Here is a 23,643-nt window from a genome sequence, read left to right on the forward strand (position 1 = left end):
AAATCATTGTAGGATTCTTTTGCTTAATGAGTTTGGAATTGTTAACCTTCAAATTGTTGGGTGCGGAAGGTTAATAAGGATGAATAGGAAAACATAGCCCGAGAGGGTATGTTTAACATCTTAGTGAGTTCGATTTACAACCATTGCGTATGAATGTGATTGTAGTGTAATTTTTAGGTTTAACCCATAAAATCCAAATGAAGTCAAAACCCTACCTGTTTTACTTGAATTGATTATCCGTGTTTTAATATTGCACTCTTAGTTAAATTTTAGTTTAAAATTTATTGTTAAGTTTAATTGCAATTAGCTCCCATCAATCCAAAGAAGTCGTTTGCTTCAACTTGATAACATTAGGAAACTTAGTGCTTAGCTAACAATCCTCGTGGGAACGATACTTTACTCATCATTTTATTACTTGTGCGATTAGTATACTTGCTACATATTGCATATTGTAGGAAACACGCATCAAGTTTTTGGCGCCGTTGCCGAGGATTGTTTTAAGTTAACATTGAGTCTTTCTATAGTTAGCTAGATTGGAGTTTTTTTTTTTTTGTTTTTTTTTTTTTTATTTTCAATTGGTTTGTGATCTCACTTTCCTTCATTTTTATTCGTGCAGTTTATGCGAAGAGCGAGACGTCAACCAGTGGTTCCTGTTGATCTTGAGCTTGAGAGAACCATTAGACGACGTAACAGAGAGAGAAGAGAAAGAGAGGGTTTAGTTGTAGAGGCAGAAGAAATAGTTGTTGAAATGGCTGAACCAGAAAACAGGACACTAAGGGAATTTTCAGTTCCCACAGTGAATGGTAGTGGGTCGAGTATTACTAGACCTATAGTGCAAGCAAACAACTTCGAAATCAAGCCGGCAATCATTCAGATGATCTAGCAGTCGGTTAGATTTAATGGAGATTTGAAGAAAGACCCGAATCAACATATTGCAAATTTCTTAGAAATTTGTGACACCTTCAAGTCAAATGGAGTGTCGGATGATGCTATTAGGCTGCGATTATTCCCATTCTCATTGGGAGATAAAGCCAAGGGGTGGATAATGGCATTACCATCGGGAACAATAACAACTTGGAATAAGCTAGCATAGAAATTCCTCACCAAGTTCTTTCCTCCAGCTAAGTCAGCAAAATTGAGAAATGATATTACATCATTTCTACAAGAGGATTCCGAGTCATTGTGTGAGGCTTGGGAGAGATACAAGGAGTTAATGAGGAAGTGTCCACACCATGGGTTGCTAGTTTGGCTTCAAGTCCAAACACTCTACAATGGGTTGATGGGTAATGTGCAAACCATGGTGGATGCAGCTTCAGGAGGGGCCTTGCAGAATAAGACACCAGAGGAGGCTTATGAGTTGCTTGAGGTTTTGGCAAGCAACAATTATCAAAGACCAAATGAGAGAGCAAAATCAAGGAAATCTTAGAGTCTTCATGAAGTTGATGCCTTTACAGCCATCTCAGCCCAACTCACAGCACTTCAAAAACAGTTGGGAACTATGCAGGTAAACTCTATACAAGCACCTCAAATAACATGTGATTTTTGTGCAGAGAACCATGTAAGCAGCGAGTGTCAAGTTGGGAACACATTTGCTTCGTCATCTTCATTAACGGAGAAAGTAAATTACTTGGCAGGAAATCAAAGACAACCAAACAACCCGTTCTCCAACACATACAACCTGGGGTGGAGAAATCATCCAAATCTGGCTTGGGGAAATCAGAACCAGCAAAATACTCATTGGAACCAGAGGACAATTCCAAATAACCAACCAGGGGTGACTAATCAACCGGGAGATCAAAGAGTGTCAAAGTTGGAGGATATGTTTGGGAAATTTATGCAGGAAACCACGGGATTCATGAATGAGACGAGGACGAATTTCAGAAATCAAGGGGCGTCCATTCGAAATCTGGAGGTACAGATGGGCCAATTGGCCGAGAAGCTAAATGAGAGACCGCAGGGTTCCTTACCAAGCAGTACAGTTACTAACCCACGTAAGCAAGCAAATGTCATTATGTTGAGGAGTGGGACAGTTTTGGATGAGGTTGAACAAACTGAAAGGAAAGAAACTGAAAAGGAAGAATCTGAAGAGGAAGTTGATGAAGANGGTCTTCATGAAGTTGATGCCTTTACAGCCATCTCAGCCCAACTCACAGCACTTCAAAAACAGTTGGGAACTATGCAAGTAAACTCTATACAAGCACCTCAACTAACATGTGATTTTTGTGCAGGGAACCATGTGAGCAGCGAGTGTCAAGTTGGGAACACATTTGCTTCGTCATCTTCATCAACAGAGCAAGTAAATTACTTGGCAGGAAATCAAAGACAACCAAACAACCCGTTCTCCAACACATATAACCCGGGATGGAGAAATCATCCAAATCTGGCTTGGGGAAATCAGAACCAGCAAAATACTCAATGGAACCAGAGAATAGTTCCAAATAACCAACCAGGGGTGACTAATCAACCGGGAGATCAAAGAGTGTCGAAGTTAGAGGATATGTTTGGGAAATTTATGCAGGAAACCACGGGATTCATGAATAAGACGAGGACGAATTTCAGAAATCAAGGAGCGTCCATTCAGAATCTTGAGGTATAGATGGACCAATTGGCCGAGAAACTTAATGATAGACGGCGGGGTCTCTGCCAAGCAACACGGTGACTAACCCACGTGAGCAAGCAAATGGCATTATGTTGAGGAGTGGGACAATTTTGGAAGACGTTGAACAAACTGAAAAGGAAGAATCTGAAGAGGAAGAGGAAGTTGACGAGGAAATTGAAGCTGAAAAGAAACCAAGTGGTTTGGAGGATGAGAAAAACGAAAAGGATGAAAGGCAAAAGAAGAAGGATAAATTGCCATTTCCAGAGATACCACCAGAGTTGGCACATCACACCCCACCCGTGCCTTTTCCTCAGAGATTGAAGAAAAGAATCAGGATAAGCAATTTTCAGAGTTTATTGAAATTTTTAAAAAATTACACATTAACATTCCTTTTGCAGATGTATTACAGCAGATGCCGAGTTATGCGAAGTTCCTGAAGGAAATTTTATCGAACAAAAGGAAGTTAGAAGATAAGGAAACGGTGATGCTCACAGAGGAATGTAGTGCCATCCCCCAGAAGAAGTTACCCCCGAAGCTCAAAGATCCAGGGAGTTTTACTATTCCTTGTATTATAGGAGATATTACATTTGATCATGTTTTGTGTGATCTAGGAGCTAGCATTAATTTGATGCCCTTTTCTGTTTTCAGGAGATTAGGAATTGGTGAAGTAAAGCCAACGACCATGTTGTTGCAATTAGCGGATAGGTCAATAAAACACTCAAGGGGGATAGTGGAGGATGTACTGGTAAAGGTGGGGAAGATAATTTTTCCGACAGATTTTGTGGTGTTAGACATGGAAGAGGATAAGGAAATTCCTCTCATTTTAGGCCAACCATTCTTGGCCATGGGGAGAGCACTGATCGATGTGCAAGAGGGGAAGTTACTGTTGAGGGTTCAAGATGAGACAGTAACTTTCAATGTTTTTGAGGCAATGAAGTTTCCGACTGAATCGGATTCATGTTTTAGTGTCGATGTGGTGGATAAACTGGTTGTGGACGCTATTGAAGAAAACACCCCACAGTTACCTCTAGAAGCGTGTATAGCCAAGTTAAAAACAGTAGAGGTAGAAGAGTCGGAGAGGAATGATTGTGCTAGGATGTTAGAAGCACTTCAACCGATTGATGAGGGTCAAGATGTAGAATTTGAGGAGTTTGATTTTGACAAAGAAAAGGAAAAGGAGAAAAATGAAGAACCTCCAAAGCTTGAATTGAAACCTTTACCTTCCAACCNGAAGGTTAATAAGGATGAATAGGAAAACATAGCCCGAGAGGGTATGTTAACATCTTAGTGAGTTCGATTTACAACCATTGCGTATGAATGTGATTGTAGTGTAATTGTTAGGTTTAACCCATAAAATCCAAATGAAGTCAAAACCCTACCTATTTTACTTGAATTGATTTTCCGTGTTTTAATATTGCCCTCTTAGTTAAATTTTAGTTTAAAATTTATTGTTAAGTTTAATTGCAATTAGCTCCCATCAATCCAAAGAAGTCGTTTGCTTCAACTTGATAACATTAGTAGACTTAGTGCTTAGCTAACAATCCTCGTGGGAACGATACTCTACTCATCATTATATTACTTGTGTGATTAGTATACTTGCTACATATTGCATGTTGTAGGAAACACGCATCAATAAGCAAGTGGCAACAAAGGAAAATTCATTGATCAATGGACCAAGGCTGAGTTAGAAGAGTCTAGCTTTAACTCAAAAGCCTTGCATGCCTTGTTTAATATTGTTAGTATAAGTCAGATGAAAAATATTGTTAACTGTCAAGCTGCAAAGGATGCATGGGATAGATTCCGAGTAAAAAATGAAGGGACAAACCTTGTGAAAAAGACTAGACTTAGGAGATTAATAACTGACTATGAAAACCTTGTTATGCATGATGATGTATTAATTTCTGATTTTCATGGCCGATTGTGTGTTGTAACAAATGAGTGCTTTACTTTGGGTAAAAGCTATTATGACACTGAACTCATCAGGAAAGTGTTGTGCTCTTTACCCAAAAGATTCATGTCCAAGGCAACCTCCATTGAAGAAGGCCGTGACCTCGATTTGATGTAGCTGGATGAACTGATTGGATCTCTTCAAGCATATGAGCAAAATTTGAAAAGGTAGGGTAAGCAAAAATCAGGTAATGACCTTGCATTTAAACATGAGGTAATTTCTAAAACCCTTGATGATGTTGATGATAGTGATGTGGATGATGATGAATGTGGATTGCTCATAGAAAACTTTGCAAAATTTTTGAAAAAGAATATGAGAAAACAAAATGTGGCTAGAAAAGGAAAATTGTCTTGTGTTAAAAATTTTGGTGACCATTTTGGTCAAGGTGTCTTTTCAAAAGGATTTAAAAAAAATGAAAAGAAGAACAAAGACAATAGGTGTTTTGAGTTTGAGAACTACGACCATGTCCAATTTGAGTCTGCTAACACTCTGAAAAAGAAGAAGGATAAAGCAATGGCTGATATCTTGAGTGAGAGTGATGATGGAGAAAGAGAGAGTGAGGAAGATTAGTCAGTGGAGAATGAAAACCTGTTAGCCTTTACGGTTGATCAAGAGGATAGTGAGAGTGTGTCATCGGATGACTCAAGTGATGTTTATAAAGAGCAACATGAGGCTTATGACAAAATGTTTATAAGTTGACAAAGTCTTTTTGTCAACTTATGATTCTAGTGGTGTAACACTAGTCATGGTATGAATACTTCACTTTGAGTATTGCACAATCATTCTTGTTTAAATTTCCAGTGTGACCACCTCGTGTTAAAGTGACTACCTTCTATTATGTTGTTTATTTGCTATATTGGGTAAGCACCTCTGAGTCAGAGTGATCACAATGCATTTAGCAAATATTTTGGGTAACACGTGTTGTATTTCTAAAATTCAATGAGGCGTCTTATTCTCTTATGAGATATTTGTGTGGTCCATAATACTTGTCAAATTGATATACAATGTGTTGGAAAGTTTATTCTTTTTGATAGGTGGTCCCAAGAAATGGAATAAACTTTTTCGTAAAGTTGAATTCATAAAGTATCTTTTTAGCCACCTGTTCCATTGCATTGGAGCCCAAGTTTTCTATATATTTGTCTTCTCCAATGCAATTCTTTTTAAGTCTGATTATTCATCTGATATTACTCTAAAAATTCCTTGAGGTTTCTTTTGTTTTGAATAAGGTTTCATATGCCTTAGGTATGCTTACAAATACCTTTGATAAACTTTGTTTATTTGTTCATGGCTGGAACGTGGGGTTTTCATTGGTGATGCTTGATGGGATTTCAAGCTTTTGGAGTTAAAGTGTGTCTTCAGTGTTGATCCTTGAGAGGAGCTCCAATATGACCACGGGGCCTTGTGAACATAGAGCTTATTGTTGCAGTTTGAAGTTTGACCAAAGGGTGGAGTTTGACGCGTTACAAAATAGGGAGAGTTCTTGCAACTGATACTTAACTTTAACTTTATAATTAACTTTAACTTTATAATTGAACTATAAATGTTTACCATAGTGGATTGGCTTCATCTGGACTTGGTCTCATAGATGTAAGCATTTTGCTGAACCATGTAAAACCCCTTGGTGTTCTTTTTTTTTTTTTTTTGTTTCATGGTTGGTTGTTTTGCAATAATGAAGAATGAACACTAAAATCAACTTAGCAACCCATTCTGCTTAAGTTTTAATTTACTTGGTAATATTAAAACTTTCAATTTTCTTAGAGTGTTTTGATCAAGTTTTTAAATCTCTTATTGCATCGACATCATCTTGTAAATACTTTGGCAAGTATAGGATTAGGACCAAGGTTCTTTAGTACATGAGTGTACTATAGAGTATAGATGATGGTTTGGTTGGCACATGTTTTTGTGTTTTGTTTATATAAAATCTCTTTGTGTTTGATATCAATGTCATATTGCGACTATCATTTTCACATATAACACTCATATGGTAATCATATATCTACAAATATGTACACATCAAACTTCATAATAATAAATAAATTAATGTTATGAGAAATATTTATCGGGATGTCTTACTTAATGCATATTTTTATTTAATGGAATTGTAGATGTCCTTGGCTAATGATAATACTGGTACTTGTGAGACTTCAAGTGACATGTAAACTCCCAATCCGACATTGACAAGTCCGACTCCAACTCCAAATTCCATGGCACCACCAAAACCTATAGCCCCCAAACATGCAAGTGCTACAAGTAATAGGAAAAATACTTCTGAAATGTGGGATCACTTCACTAAGAACGATTGCAAGAATAAGGATGATTTGACTGCATCATGTAATTATTACGGGGGTATTCTAGCTTATTCGAGCAAGAGTGGTTCCAGTTATCTACGTAACCACTTAAGTAGATGTAAAAAATATCCTCTAAATGTGGTAGACAAGAGACATATTTTTAACAACAATCACGTGATCTCTCGAGCGGCACTGCCTTCTTCACACAATCTTCACTTGTGTTATTTGATCAAGATATGATTAGAGATGTTGTAGAAAGAATGATCATTATTGATGAGTTACCTTTTAGTATTGTGGAGTGTGAGGGGTTCTACCACATGATGAGTGTAGCACAACCTAGGTTTCAAGTACCTTGCTGGAGAACTATGATTACATATTGCTTCAAAATTTATGTTGAAGAGTGCCAAAAGTTGAAGAAGTTTTTTAGTAAGTTTTCGCAAAGAGCTTGTCTCACCATTGATACATGGACAAGCTATCCAAACCTTAATTTGATGTGTCTTATGACTCATTCCATCGATCGTGATTGGCAACTATAGAAAAAAATTTTGAACTTCTTTCCAATCACTAGTCGTAAAGTTTTGTTGTTGATTTTCGCAAGTGTACAAAATTGTGCAAGTAATAAAGTGTAAGAATACGGATGTCAAACCCAAGGGAATTACTAATACCAAGCACCACACTAACCTATCTTATTGCTATTTAATTAATTAGATTTTCAGAATGATTCAATGAAAAATAAAACAAGTTAGAAACAAAACAAAATTAGACTTTTATTAGCACTTTAGTAGGAAATCAATATAACTAAACATAGGGCATAGATTTCACACCAATTTAATCCTATGTATTGACAATTATCGTTAACCCAATTAAGCTTATTCTAAAGACCAAACTCCCTAATATTTCACTAACTTTCTCTCGAACAATTAACAAAGTAACTCCTAATTAGTAACCCGAATTATCTCTAATCAGATTTAAGCAATTGGAGATCGATAAGTTCTATGGAATTTACCAGAGCCTCACAGATCGCGGTAACCTATCTCTAGCATTCGCTCAATCTATGGTTTTATTACCTTAGACTAATTAGGTTTCATCTCTCGATCTCAACCTAACCCATAAAATCATTCAACTCTAGGGCCCTTACGAATTGAAAGCTTTAAGCGCAATAATAAAACTTAAAACAAAACTTAATAAAAATTAGCAACAAATAATTCAATGCATATTCATAAAATTGGGCTACATCTTAGCCCTAGAAAATAAAATTAGTTCATACTTTCAATAATAAAAGCTATTGTATTCATAAACATGAGTATAAGAAAGAGAAGAAAAAACTTCTCTAATTGGTGACTCAAAATTGCAGGAATTTGCAATCTCCAAAGAGCAGCTGAACTTCTCTCTCCCTCCCCACCCACCCCACCCCCCCCCCCCCCCCCCCCCCCCCCCCCCCCCTCCTCTAAAAATCAACTAAAGACATCTATTTATACTCCTAGGGTTTTAGGTTATGATTCCTACTATCCTAATCACTTTAGAACTCTTAAAAAAAAAAATACACGTCATAAATTTAATGTAAAAAAGTCCAGAATCGCAGTTGTGCCGCGGCACTGTGCCTAGGAATAGTTGATTGTGCCCCAGAACTAGCAATCTTGACAAGACGATGGTTTTTAAGCATGATAACGTTTGAATCTTGCCAAGTGGTAAACATATTAATTGTAGCCCTTTGAATCCGCTTTCCAATGGTTCAAGAATCATCTAAATCCAAAATCTGCAGATCAAGTTATTATCGAATTACTGTTGCATGTTTAAAACTAGAGTGTTTTCCAGGATTTTCACTTTAACTTCAAATCGCCCTAGCTTCTTCGTTTCAGATCTGAATCATGAACCATTTGATTCTTGTCATCCCACATTCTATTGTCGATATAACCTTCATCTGAATATCATCTTTAAGAACCTAAAAGCACTTGAAACATACCCATGATCCCATAAAAGACATTTATGAAATAATTAAGTTAAATTTCACAAATTAAACACATTTTTCCCCAAATAATCCAATTGAATCACTAACAAAATATGTATTTTCAAGCTTTTATCAAGTTTAATGTTGGCAAAGGCAGTTGAGAGGTTTTGCTTGACTAGGGTTTTTCTAAGATATCCACAATCATAGTAGATAGTACCATGATGTTGGGATAAGCTATATCAAGACTCGACTAGGAAGTTGGAAGGGAAGTGTCTTGGATGGTGATTTTCTTCACATGAGATGTTGTGCACATATACTGAGTTTAATTGTGAAAGAGGGGTTAAAGGATATGGATGACTACATATTTAGAATTCATTCAACAGTGAGTTACGTGAGGTCATCGCCAGCAAGGTTATAAAGATTTAATGGGTGTGTGGACATAGAAAAAATTGTAAGTAAAAGTCATTTAGTTCTTGATGTAAAGACCTAATGGAACTCTGCATACTTGATGTTGGATGCGATATTAAAATTTCAAAAAGATTTTGAGTTGTTGGCAATGGAAGATAATAAGTAAACATAAGAGCTTACTTGTGGGGACAATCATGAGTGTGCTACACTTACTGATTAAGAGTATGCTTGCTACTTATCACCTTTTTTAAAAGTTTTTTATGATGCTACTCGAAATGTCTCTAGGTCTCTTTATGTTACCGGTAATGCATACATGCGAGAGATTTATGGAATTGGGTTAAAGATTTCAACATGGTGTATAAGTCATGATCTTGACTTGCGTAATATTGTTGCATGGTTGAAAGTAAAATATGATAAGTATTGGTCAAATGTTGATAATATCAACATAATGTTATTCATTGCAAAGGTACTAGATCCTAGGCTCAAGTTAGAATATGTGGATTGGGTAATTAATGAGTCATATGATGCCGTTATAGCTAATAAGTTGATGAGAAAAGTGAAGGCAACTTTGTTAAGGTTATTCGAGCAATACAGTTTGCTTAAGATGGATGGCAATGCGCGGTCAAGTGAGAAATCTCGAGTTGCAATTGAAATTGATGTATATGATGCAAATGTTGATACTGAGGACTTCATGAGGGTTATATATAATGAGAAAAGAGCTGCAAAGCAATCTGTTCAGCATACAGCTGGGCAAGGCCCAATACCAGCCGGGCTCGGGATTAGGCCTAATAGGACTGGTCCCAATTTGGTTGGGATTGGTCCCAGGCCCAAGAAAATTCTTAGGGCCCAAACCGGTCCCTAGGACTAGTCTTAGGCCCATATTGCTAGGAATCAATCTACCCAACGCAGCGAAAAAACAAAATTTTAAGGATAAATCGATTCCGCTAAAACCCAAGATCAGAGTACAAATTATACAATCAATAAGTTAAATAAAAAATTCTACAGAAATATAAATGATCAAGATAAAGATCAGAGATCATACATAGGTTTGGAGGCTCCTTCACTTTGTCTCTGACTCAGATTCGCTACCGATTCAAAATAGAATTGAAGCAGCAGTGATCCACACGAAGATAACCTAAAGAGTTGAAGAGGGATTTCCTAGATCCTCTTTAGCTTCAAGAATCAAATTGAATCAAAGGAAAACTTTGATTCAATAAACCCAAGGGGTGGCGTGAGAGTGAAGGGAAAGAGAAGCCAACTTTTCTTTCTCTCAATGATTGATGGAATTCAATTATTCTCTCAACACACATGCACTTATATATTGCATGTGTGAAACCCTAATCCCTTTAGGGATAAGAGTGGGCTCCAACCCATACAAGCCCTTATGTCTAAACACTCTCAATTTGTATTTTATTTTAATTATTTTTATTATAATTAAGATAAATTAATATATTTATATAAAATATAGTAACACTTAATAATAATAATTCATACATATATTTAAATATAATCTCACTTATTTAATTCTAACATTAAATTAAATATAGGCAACAACCTCAGCAAATTTAATTGCACTGTGAGATTACCAAAATACCCTTTCGTCCTAAAAGATGAAAATGCCCCTTGCACAAACTAATTCTCAAATTATTTTCTATGTGTGTGACCCGTAGGCTCCTCATAATACCGGTAGTGAGTAGTATCATAATTAGCGCCCATTAATAGTCTCACTACACACAGACCAAGATCGGCCCCTAGCAAGGTATCATGGTCACCCGATAGATTCGGATTCAGCGAAGTAGTTACATGTCAACGATGTGATTACCATGTAATCAAATCCTTTCATCATCTGTTATCTCATTGAGACTGAGGTACAGAAATAGTGTTAAACTCAGTTACTCTCGATATGTTTGTGTTCAGTTACTGGACCAATGGTTGAAATAATAAATTAGATTCAGCAACAACTCAAACCCACTATGGCCACAAATTTAGTGTCATTGCCATTTACTGAATTGCGTAGTGAGATAACTTCTCCCATACCTGGGAGTGATGAATCCTCTTTTGATCCACCATAGTGTTGATACACTCCTCGATGCAGCCAATCACTATTGTATTTACAACTCTAAATAGAACAAAGTTGGGCTAGTGTCAAACTACACCAATTGATGCACAGGGCGCTCCAGTGATCTCAAATCTAAGGATCAAATGCACCACCATTCGTTAAAGGGTTTGTTCCATATACACTAGGGTTATCATCTATATGGAATCCTCTGGTGGGTCAGTCTAGTGAACTTACCTATAGCAAGCACCCATGTGTTGCACCAGGTTTTCAGCAAACAATCTTGACAAGTGAGATCAATCACTGCCTTTCGGCAGGGTCGTTCAACACTATCATAGCCTTACTGTATTATTTGTGCCCTTGGTTAGAATAATATTGGGGCTACGGACATTTTTAGAACGGCCACCATATGTGCTCATAGGATTCTCACTATCAAGATTTGAAACACTTGATACCCTCGTCATGGTTCTACAATTCTAAGGACATATATCAATACATACAGATATGATTTACACGATATAGAATAAAATGCCATTTATTGATCAATGAACATTATTACAAAGAGTCAATTCTATAATAATTGATTGGCTATAGGGCATCTACTCTAACAATCTCCCACTTGCACTATAGCTAATTATTCATGTATTTAATACCAAATGACCTCAAGTGTTGTTAATGCTTATGCTGTGACAGAGGCTTTGTCAATGGATCTACGAGATTGTCGTCAGTATGCACTTTACTAATCTGCACATCTTTTCTCTGAACCATTTCTCTGATGAGATGGAATCGTCTGAGTATATTCTGGACTTCTGGTAAGACCATGGTTCCTTAGCTTGAGCTATCGCTCCATTGTTATCACAATAGACATCTATTGGATCAACAATCGTGGAAACCACACCAAGTTCGGTGACAAACTTCTTAATCCAGACTACCTCCTTAGTTGCATTGGATAATGCAATATACTCAGCCTCCATTGTAGAATCTGCTATAGTGCTTTGCTTAGAGCTCTTCTAGCTCACTATACCCCCATTAAGACAAAATACAAACTCGGATTGTGAACGATAATCATCTTTGTTAGTTTCCAAACTAACATCATTGTATCCTCGTACAGTGAGTTCGTCTTCCCCTCTATAAACCAAAAACATATCCTTAGTCCTCTTCAAGTACTTAAGAATGTTTTTCATAGCCATCCAGTGATGCTTACCTAGATCCAATTGATATCTGCTACAAGTGCTAAAAGCACATGAGACATCAATTGAAGTACATAATATGGCATACATAACGGATCCAATTGCCGAGGCATATGGGATCATCTTCATCCTATCTCTCTCATCTTATGTTCTACGACACATATCCTTAGAGAGATAAACGTCATGTGACATCGAAAGAAATCCCTTCTTGGATTCTTCCATATTGAATCTTTTCAGTACCTTGTCAATGTATGTACTTTGACTTAGGCCAAGCAACCTACGTGATCTATCACGATAGATCTTTATTTCGAGGATGTAGGTTGCCTCTCCTAAGTCCTTCATGGAGAAGCACTTGGATAACCAAGTCTTTACCAATTGCAAGTTCGGTATGTCATTCTCGATCAGTAGTATGTCATCAACATACAACACCAGGAATGCCATTGCGTTCCCACTCACTTTCTTGTAAACACAGGTCTCATCTTCGTTCTTGATGAAACCGAATTCTTTTACGGCTTCATCAAAACGGATGTTCTAGCTTCTTGAAGCTTGCTTGAGTCCATAAATGGACCTTTCCAACTTGCATACCTTGTCAGCTTGTCCATCAAGAGCAAAGCCATCGGGTTGTGTCATATACACATCCTTTTCAAGGTTTTTGTTCAGGAAAACTATTTTTATATCTATTTGCCAATTCTCATAGTCATGATATGTAGCAATCGCAAGCATAATCTGGATAGATTTAATCATGGCAATTGGTGAAAAGGTTTCTTCATAGTCAATACCATGAATTTGTTTGAAACCTTTGGCAACCAGTCATGCCCTATATGTATGCACCTTGCCATCCATGTCAGTCTTCTTCTTGAAGACCCATTTATACCCTATGGGTTCCCCTTCAGGTGTTTCCACCAGAGGCCACACTTGGTTCTACTACATGGATTCTATCTCAGATTTCATGGCTTCTAGCCATTTAACGGAATCTAGATCTAATATAACGTCTTTATAGGTTTTGGGTTCATTGCCCTGGTAAACCAATGTGTCACCATGTTGAGTCACGAGATAACCGTATCTCTCGAGCTCACGATGTACTCTCAGATCTATGTAGCTCTTGTGCTACTTGAGGTGGTTCATTTCGATCCACAAATTGTGGAGTAACCTCCTCCTGATGTTCAACCACCTCTTTTGGCACATCATCCTGTCTTTCATTTAATATATCTTGTGGTTCTAGAACTTTATCGAGTTCTGCTTTTCTCCCATTAGAAATTTTTAGAAAAAATTCCTTTTCTAGGAAGACACCAGTACGAGAGACAAAAATTTTGTGCTCTTCTGGGTGGTAGAAATAATATCTTTTGGTCTCTTTTGGATACCTCACAAATATACATTTATAGGATTTTGGGCCTAACTTGTTTGAAGTCAATTTCTTGACATAAGCTTCACAACCCCAAATCCTTAGATAAGAAAGTTGGGCTTTTACCCACTCCATAGTTCGTATGAAGTCTTATCTACAAACGTTGATGGCACACGGTTCAAAATATGAGTCGCGGTCTCTAAGACATAACCCCAAAATGATGCAGCTAGTTCACTAAAACTCATCATGGACTTAACCATATCAAGTAAGGTCATATTCCTCCTTTTAGACACTCTATTATGTTGGGGTGTATACGGAGGGGTGAATTGTGATACTATCCTACATTCCTTCAGGTATTCAAAAAACCCTGAGCTTAAGTATTCACCTCCTTGATCCGGCCGAAGAGCTTTAATACTTTTTCCCAACATATTCTGTACTTCATTTCTAAATTCTTTGAATTTATCAAAGGCTTTAAATTTATGTCTCATAAGGTAGACATAACCATATCTACTGAATTCATTAGTAAATGTAATGAAGTATGAATATCCACCTCTAGCTTCAACTGTTAGTGGACCACATACATCACTATGGATAATGCCTAACAATTCAGTAGCCCTTTCACCTTGTCCTGTGAAAGTAGACTTAGTCATCTTGCCTAAAAGGCATGATTCGCATACCTCAAATGACCGAAAGTTAAAAGGGTCCAAAACTCCATCCCTTTGAAGTTTTGCAATGCAAGTCTGATTAACATGACCTCGTCTATAATGCTAGAGATATGTCTGGTTTCAATCACTATGTTTAGCTCTCTTGGCTTCAACATTGAGAATATCCTTATTGTTTAAATCAAGAACATATAACCTGTTATATAACCTTGCAATTCCAAATAGAATACCATTCAAACTAACGGACAACAACCATTAGAAATCTCAAAATGTTATTCTATATTATCCAAAGTAGATACTGAAATAATATTCCTGGAAATAAAAGGTATGTAATAACAGTTATGAAGTTCCAACAATAAGCCCGAAGGCAAAGATAAACAATAAGTTCCTACAGCCAATGCAGCCACATGTGCTTTATTTCGAACTCATAGGGTCCACTTCTCCCTTGGCGAGCAATCTATTCTGCCTTGGTCCCTACACATCAGTGCAAATGTGAGTACCACATCCTGTGTCAATGACCCAAGATGTTGAAAGAGAGAAGTTAATCTCAATCATGAACATACCTGAAGTTGAAGCCTCTAAATTCTTCTTGCCAACGAGGAAAGTCTTGCAGTGCTTTCCTTAGTGGCTAAGCTTGCCATAATAGAAGCAAATTACTTTCCTACCTTCCCAACGCCACTCTCATGCTTAAGAGCACTTTGTACCTTGGGTTTGGACTTGGGATTGGCCTTGGCCTTTCCCTTGCCTTTACCCTTTCCTTTACTAGCAGCAACTAGTAAAACAGGTTTGGACCTTTTCATGTCCTGCTTTATGTTAGTCATTGACTGGATTCATGCAGCGGAAAAACGTAATATTCAAAACGAATCGATCAATTACATGCACCAAGATCCGAGTATAGTTTATAACGTTTTCATGCATAAATTGAAACGTAAAATAAAACTGTATAAAAACAAATCCATACAAGGATTTAGTTCATACCGACGTTTGAAGGCTCCTTCGAATATCTCTGACTTCGGACACGAACACTGTTCACTAGCTACTATTCACCTATTACTGTTTACTGGCTACTGTTCACTGCATACTGTTCACCGACACTATTCACCGACACTGTTCACGTGATTCTTTGCTAATCAATCCAATGTAGGATCGCACTCACGGAAGTCCAAATGAAGATAACCGCAAGACCCTTGATTATTTTTCTAGAACAGTCAAGGGCTTCAAGAATCAAGAAAAAAGAACAAGAATAATTTTCTTCTTCACACAAGAGTGTAACTTGAGAGAGAGAGAGAGAGAGAGAGAGAGAGATAGGGTGGCTAGGATTTTTTATTATTGAATAATCCTCCCCTTGTTTTAATTTTGAGTTGCACTTATATATTGCAACAATTAAAACCTTGTTCCACTTAGGAATAGACATGGGCTCTAACCCCAATTCACCCTTCCAACCAAACACAACCTTTATGGTATTTTAATTAATTAATTATTATTATAATTAAAATCAATTAATATTTAATAATATATTAATATTTAATTAATAATAATAATTCATTTAAATATATACAGAGATACAATTAAATATAATCTCACTAATTTAATTTTAATATTAAATTTAAATATAGGTAACAACCTCAGCAAATTTAATTGCACTGCGAGATTACTAAAATACTCTTTCGTCCTGAAAGACGAAAATACCCTTCTTACAAATTGATTCTTAAATTATCTTCTAAGTGCTTGACTCGTAGGCTCCTCATCATATCGGTAGTGTGTAGTATCGCGATTAACACCAATTAAACGTCTCATTACACATAGACCAAGATATGCCCCTAGCAAGGCATCATGGCCAACTGATAGGTTCGGATTCAGTAAAACTGTAGCCTATCAATGGTATGGTTACTGTGCAATCCAATCATTTCATCATCTGTTATCTTATCGAGACTGAGATACATAAATAGTGTCAACCTCAGATATCCTCGATATGTTTGTATTTAGTTAATGGACCAATGACCGGAATAATAAATTGGATTGAGCAACAACTCAATCCCACTATGGCCACAGATTTAATGCCATTGTCATTTACTGAATTACCCAGTGAGATAACTTCTCACGTACCCGGGAGTGATGAATCCTTTGTCGATCCACCATAGTCTCGATACACTTCTTAATATAGCCAATCACTATTGTATTGATAGCTCTGAATAGAACTACGTTGGGCTAGTGTCTGTTAGAGTAGATACCCTAGAGCCAATCAATCATTATAGAATTGACTCTTTGTAATAAAGTTCATTAATCAATAAAAGGCATTTTATTCTATATCGCGTAAATCATTATTATTGTAATATGTCCTTAGAATGATAAAATCGTGACGAGGGTATCAAGTGTTTCAAATCTTGATAGTGAGAATCCTATGAGCACATATGGTGGCCATTCTAGAAACGTCTGTAGCCTTAGTATTATTCTGAAGTAAGGGCACAGATAATGCGGTAAGGCTATCATAGTGTTGAACGACCCTATCGAAAGGCAGTGACTGATCTCACTTGTCAAGGTTGTTTGGTGACAACCTGGTGTAACACATGGGTGCTTGCTGTAGGCGAATACACCGCAACAAGTTCACTGGACTGACCCACCAAAGGATTCCATATGGATGGTAACCTCAGTGTCTATGGAACAAATCCTCTAACGAATGGTAGTGCATGTGATCCTTAGACTTGAGATCACCAGAGCGCCTTGTGCACCGATTGGTGTAGTTTGATACTAGCCTAACATAGTTCTTTTTAGAGCTGTCAATACGGTGGTGATTGGCTGCATCAAGGAGTATATCAAGACTATGGTGGATAGATAGAGGATTCATCACTCCCGGGTATGGGAGAAGTTATCTCACGGCACAATTTAGTATATGGCAATGACACTAAAACTGTGGCCACAGTGGGATTGAGTTGTTGCTCTATCCAGTTTATAATACAGGTCATTGGTCTAGAAACTAAATACTTAATATCGAGAGTAACCGAAGGTTGACACTATTTCTATGCCTTCATCTCGTCGAGATAACATATGATGAAAGAATTGAATTATATGGTAACCATATCGTTGACATGTAGCTACTTTGCTGAATCCGAATCTATCAGGTGGCCATGATGTCTTGCTAGGGGCCAATCTTGGTCTGTGTATTAGTGAGACGATTAATTGGTGTTAATCGTGATACTATACACTATCGGTATGATGAGGAGCCTATGAGTCACACACATAGAAGATAATTTAAGACTCAGGAAGTAAGAAGGGTGTTTTCGTCTTTTTAGGCAAAAATGTATTTTGGTAATTTTACAGTGCAATTAAATTTGCTGAGGTCGTAGCCTTTTATTTAATTTGCTAGAAAAATTAAATAAGTGAAATTACATTTAAATATATGTTAGCATATATTTAAATAAATTATTATTATTGTTAAATGTTAATATATATATTAATTGATTTTAATTGAGATAATAGTGAATTAAAATAAATATCTAATTGGGAGTGTTTGGAAACAAGGGGTGTTTAGGTTGGAGCCCAAGCCTATTCCATATGGGAATAGGGCAATTAAACTTGACTATTTAAATAAAAGTTTAATTAAGAAACAAGTTAAGAAATTCATTTCATTCAATATTTCATTTGAAAGAAAACACACAACCCTATTTCTCACTCTCACGCCAGATTTTGCTTTTGCAAAGAATCAAAGTTCTTCTTTGATTTTTCTTCTTTGTTCTTAAGGCTAAAGAGGATCTAGCAAATCCCTCTTTAGTTCCTTGTGATTTTCTTCATGTGGACTTCATTGGTTCGATCTTATACTTGGGTCGGTAGTAAAATACATTCAGAGACAACTTGGAGGAGCCTCCAAACATGCGTATCGTTTCTTAAACCCTAGATCAATTTTCTACAGATTATTATTGCAATATAAACTGTAAAATTGTACCCTGATCTTGGTTCTATGGAACGATCCTTGTTATTATTGTTTTTGTTTTCCACTACCTCAATGGATCATTTCCTAACTGTGTCAAACTACATCAATTGGCGCACAAGGCGCTCTAGTGATCTCAAGTCTAAGGATTACATGCACCACCATCCGTTAGAGGATTTATTCCATAGACACTAGGGTTACCATCCATATGGAATCCTCTAGTGGGTCTGTCCAATGAACTTGCCACTAGCAAGCACCCATGCGTTGCACCAGGTTGTCGGCAAACAACCTTGACAAGTGAGATCAGTCACTGCCTTTCAACAAGGTCATTCAACGCTATGATAGCCTTACCATATTATCTGTGTCCCTAGTCAGAATAATATTGGGGCTACAGATGTTTCTAGAATGGATTTGAAACATTTGATACCCTCGTCACGGTTCTACCATCTTAAGGACTATATCATTACATATAACCATCATTTGCACGATATAGAAGAATATGCCTTTTATTGATAAATAAACATTTATTACATAGTCAATTTTACAATAATAGATTCGCTCTAGGGCACCTACTCCAACAATCTCCCACTTGCACTATAGCTAATCATTCATATATTTAACATCGAATGACCCAAGTGCTCATCATGTTTCTGCTCCAACAGAAACTTCAATAATGGGCTAGTAGGTATTCTACAAATCTATACATTCTCTTTCTGATTGACTTCTCGTATCAGATTGAATCGACTAAGTAAGTGTTTGGATTACTGGTGAGACAGTGATTCCTCAGCCACAACAATGGCTCCATTGTTATTGTAGTAGAACTTTACTGGATCAACAATGCTTGGAACCACATCAAGTTCAGTAATGAACTTCTTGATCCAAAATGCGTATACAACTGCATTAAACAATGTGTTATACTTAGCATTAATCATAGAATCCGCTACAGTACTTAACTTCGAGCTCTTATAGCTCATTGCAACTCTATTAAGACAAAATATAAACCCGGATTGTAAGTGAAAATCATCTTTATCTGTTTGAAGATTATCATCACTGTATCTTCTTACAGTGAGCTCATCTTCCCCTCCATAATCCAAGATCATATCCTTAGTCCCTTTTTAGGTATTTAAGGATGTCCATTGACACTTATCCAATGTCACTCACTTGGATCTGATTGATATCTTCTACAAGTGCTAAATGAATATAAGACATCAATCTGAGTACATAACACATTGCTCACTAAGATCTTATTGATATCTTTTGCAAGTGTTTAATGCACATAAGATATCAGTCCGAGCATGCAATCATTGCATCGCTCTCTTGGATTCAATTGATATCCCGTACAAGTACTTGATGCACATGAGACATAATTCTAAGCATACAAGATGGATCCACTTGCTGAAGATGTGGGATCCTCTTCATTCTATCTCCCTCAATGTGTGGTTTAGGACACATATCCTCAGAGAGATAGACACTATGTGCCACTGGAAGAGATCTCTTCTTGGATTCTTCCACACTGAATCTCTTCAATACCTTGTCTATTTACTTCGACTTGGGCTAAGCAAACTTCCTGATCTATTACGATAGATCTTCATTCCGAGAATGTAAGCTGTTTCTCCTAAGTCCTTTATGGAGAATCACTTGGATAACCAAGTGTTTACCGACTGCAAGTTTGGTATATCATTCCCAATCAAAAGTATGTGATCGACATACAACACTAGGAATGCCACTACGCTCCCACTTACCCTTTTGTAACATAGGTCTCATCTTCATTCTTGATGAAACCAAAGTATTTTATGGCTTCATCGAAACACATGTTCCAACTCCTTGAAGCTTGCGTAAGTTCATAAATGGAACTCTGCAACTTGCATATCCTTTTAGCTTGTCCATCAAGAACGAAACCATCGGGATGTACCACAGACACATCCTCTTCAAGGTTTCCATTCAGGAAAGTATCATTGACATCCATTTGCCAAATCTCATAATCATGATATACAGCAATCGCAAGAATAATCCGGATGGATTTAATCATGGCAACCGGCAAAAGGTTTCTTCATAGTTAATACCATGAATTTATTTGAAACTTTTGGCAACATGTCATGCCTAATAAGTATGCACCTTGCCCTCTATGTCAGTCTTCCTCTTGAAGACTCATTTACACCCTATGTGTTTTACCCTTTCAAGTGAGTTCACCAAAAACCATGATTGGTTCTGGTACATGGAGTCTATCTCAGATTTTATGGCTTTAAGTCATTTAACAGAATCTAGATCCGATACAGATTTATCGTAGGTTTTGGGTTCATTGTCTCGGTAGACCAGTACGTCATGAGAAAACCATACCTCTCAGGCTCACGACGTACTCTCCCAGATCTATGTAGCTCCTGTGCTACCTCAGGTGGTTCACTTTGATCCACAAGTTGTGCAGTAACCTCCTCTTGATGTTCAACCACTTCTTGTGGCACATCATCCCGTCTTTCGTCTAATGTATCTTATGGTATTAGAACTTCATTGAGTTCTACTTTTCTCCCACTAGTACTTCTTAGAAAAAAATTCCTTTTCTAGGAAGACATCAGTATGAGCAACAAAATGTTTTGTGCTCTTTTGGATGACAGAAATAGTATCATTTGGTCTCCCCAAGATACAACACAAATACACTTTCGCAGGATTTCGAGCCTAGCTTATTCGAAGTCAATTTCTTGACAAAAGCTTTGCAACCCCAAATCTTTAGATAAGACAAGTTGGGCTTTCACCTACTCCATTATTCATACGGAGTCTTATCTACAAACCTTAGAGGTTCACGGTCTAGTGCATAAGTCACAGTCTCTAGGGCATAACCCAAGAATTATGTGGGTAGATCACAAAAACCTCATCATGGAACTAACTCCCACATTCCTTTAGGTATGTTTAACTCAACTTGCCATATTCGGCGTAGATGTAACTTTGAGAATATTTTTATTGTCCATTTTTGAAAACATATTATTATGAAATAGTTCCATAGAATATTATTTATACTAAAAGACAGCAATCCATTAGTAAATCAATATTCTTACTTGTCCAAAGTGGACACAGAAAAATTATTTCTAGAAACTGAACGAATATCATAACAATCCACAAGTTCCAAGTAACAAGCTCGCAGGCAAAATCAAATAATAAGATCCTACAGCTAATGCAACAACATGTGCTCCATCTCTAACCAGTAGGTCTACCTCTCACTCAGTGAGCAATCTACTCTGTCGTAGTCCCTACACATTAAAACAAATGTGAGTACCACATCCTGTGTCAATGACCCAAGATGTTGACGGGAGAAGTTAATCTCAATCAAGAACATACCTAACGAAGAAGTAACATTCTTCTTCCTTTTTGCTAGAAAGGCCTTGTAATGTTTCCTCCAGTGGCTGGGATTCCCATAGTGAGGACAAATGCCTTTCTATCTATAACAGTTCCTTCCAACGACTTTTGAGCCCTTACATTCTCACTTGAGTTGGCTTCAACCAACATCAATGTTTCTAACATTCTCATGTCTGACTCAGTAGCATTCAACATATCTAGAAGTTCAGAAAGGGTATTCTTCTTATCATCCTCAATGAATTCATAGACAAAGTAAGAGTACGAATCTGGCAAAGATTGTAATATTAGGTCTATTGCTAAACCTTCATTAAGTCTACATCCCAAAATCTCAAGCCTGTTTATATACTCGGTCAACTTGAGTATATGATCACCAATTTTGGTACCCTCTTCCATCTTACATCTAAATAATGACTAAGACACCATATGCTTCTCATTTCTTTGAAGAAAATGAAGAATAGAAGCCAAGTCTATTCTCTGGCACTACTGTCACAGTAATGGTGTCATTGATGCAAGCACAATGTATCTAGTCATTTCTGCTTTCGCATCATGTGTATGCTTCACATATACATACCCAATCTCATGGATAAAACTATCTGTAGGCTCTGGTGACAAAGCCTGCTCAATGGTGTATAATCTATCGCTTGAATGAAGTATATCATTTATACTTCTATACCAGTCAATGAAATTCTCACCATTCCATTTCTCTCCTAGTTCAATGATTTGTCACAGTGATGTTGGGATCATTTTGCTCAATTAAGTGAAACTATAAGTGCAGAATAAAAAAAAATTATTATCATGTTTATTTTTATTTAATAAGGCCTTTTATTAAATAATCGCTCCCACTATTTTCCTCAAGCCAATAACTCTCGCTATTAACTCGATAAAGCCCGTTGGCTTTCCTAGTGGATTGAGATCCCATCTAGCCCATTTCAAACCTTCGCTTTGGCGAACAAGCCAAAATGGGTTGATTAGGTAGGCTAACAAACTTAATCCACACCAATTAATAGTTCCCACTACCAACCTTAAATGTAAAGCAAGCCAACAAGCCAATACACAATCTAACGGCCTAGCCTTCTTCCTCAAGTGTGATTCCCAGTATTAGTAGAGTGGACACTACATGTCTCCATGTACACATAACGAGTGTACTTCTCTACTATGCCTATGACGTGTTTATCAACCTTCGTTTTGGCAAACAAGCAAAACTGTCATTTTAAGTCGATCTATCACCATTAAGGCCAGTGAATTTTAACCTCCCACTGGTAGAAGTGTACCCTTTGCTTTGGCAAACAAGGTTCCAACGAACAGTGGTTTGACTAAAACCATGGTGATGGAAGACATACGTGACTTAATATACTTAAGTTGAGGGTTTTATTTAATGTCTCACCAGATTATTATCTTTGTTAGAATGTCATTGTTGGGCATATTATTGAACATTCAACTTTAGCATACATTCTAAACAAAATAAAACGTGCCAGTACATGGCCCACTAAAATTGATTTCGTCGAGCCTAGAGGAATCAGTGGGTCAACCTAGGGGTTTAAAAGTAAATCTTGGGTCTTCAAGTTATTCCTCTTCATAGCTCTTTCACTTCTCCTTCACGATCATTACAAAGTATTTTATAATAAAAACCCTGTTCTAATTTACATCGATAAAATAGAAACCTCGCGTTACGTACGAGAGGAGTAAGATGAGCAAAAGAGAGAGGCAGGACACGCAGGTCCTATTTCTTTATAAAATTACAAGCAAACCCAAAATTACAAAAACATACCAAGGGTCTAAGGCTCATGTACCGGGCACCATGCAATTTCAAACAAGAACATTGCATACATCCAAAATTAACATTTTGAATTTGGGTGGGTGGAATTATTGAATTACCCTTTTTATATGTGCAGAATTATTATTGGCTTTATAGGTTCAAAAACCGCAATTTGG

At 37.0% G+C, this 23,643-nt stretch overlaps 1 non-coding gene across 1 annotated transcript; it reads right to left on the reverse strand.

Moving 5' to 3' along the window:
• Positions 1–1,132: 1,132 nt before the first annotated feature.
• LOC116136959 lies at positions 1,133–1,239 on the reverse strand. Its single transcript, XR_004129102.1, has one exon. It is a non-coding gene; the product is annotated as a small nucleolar RNA R71 (small nucleolar RNA).
• Positions 1,240–23,643: the final 22,404 nt, after the last annotated feature.

This window comes from Pistacia vera, unplaced genomic scaffold (genome assembly GCF_008641045.1).
Source record: "Pistacia vera cultivar Batoury unplaced genomic scaffold, PisVer_v2 Contig109, whole genome shotgun sequence".
NCBI classification, from domain to species: Eukaryota; Viridiplantae; Streptophyta; class Magnoliopsida; order Sapindales; family Anacardiaceae; genus Pistacia; species Pistacia vera.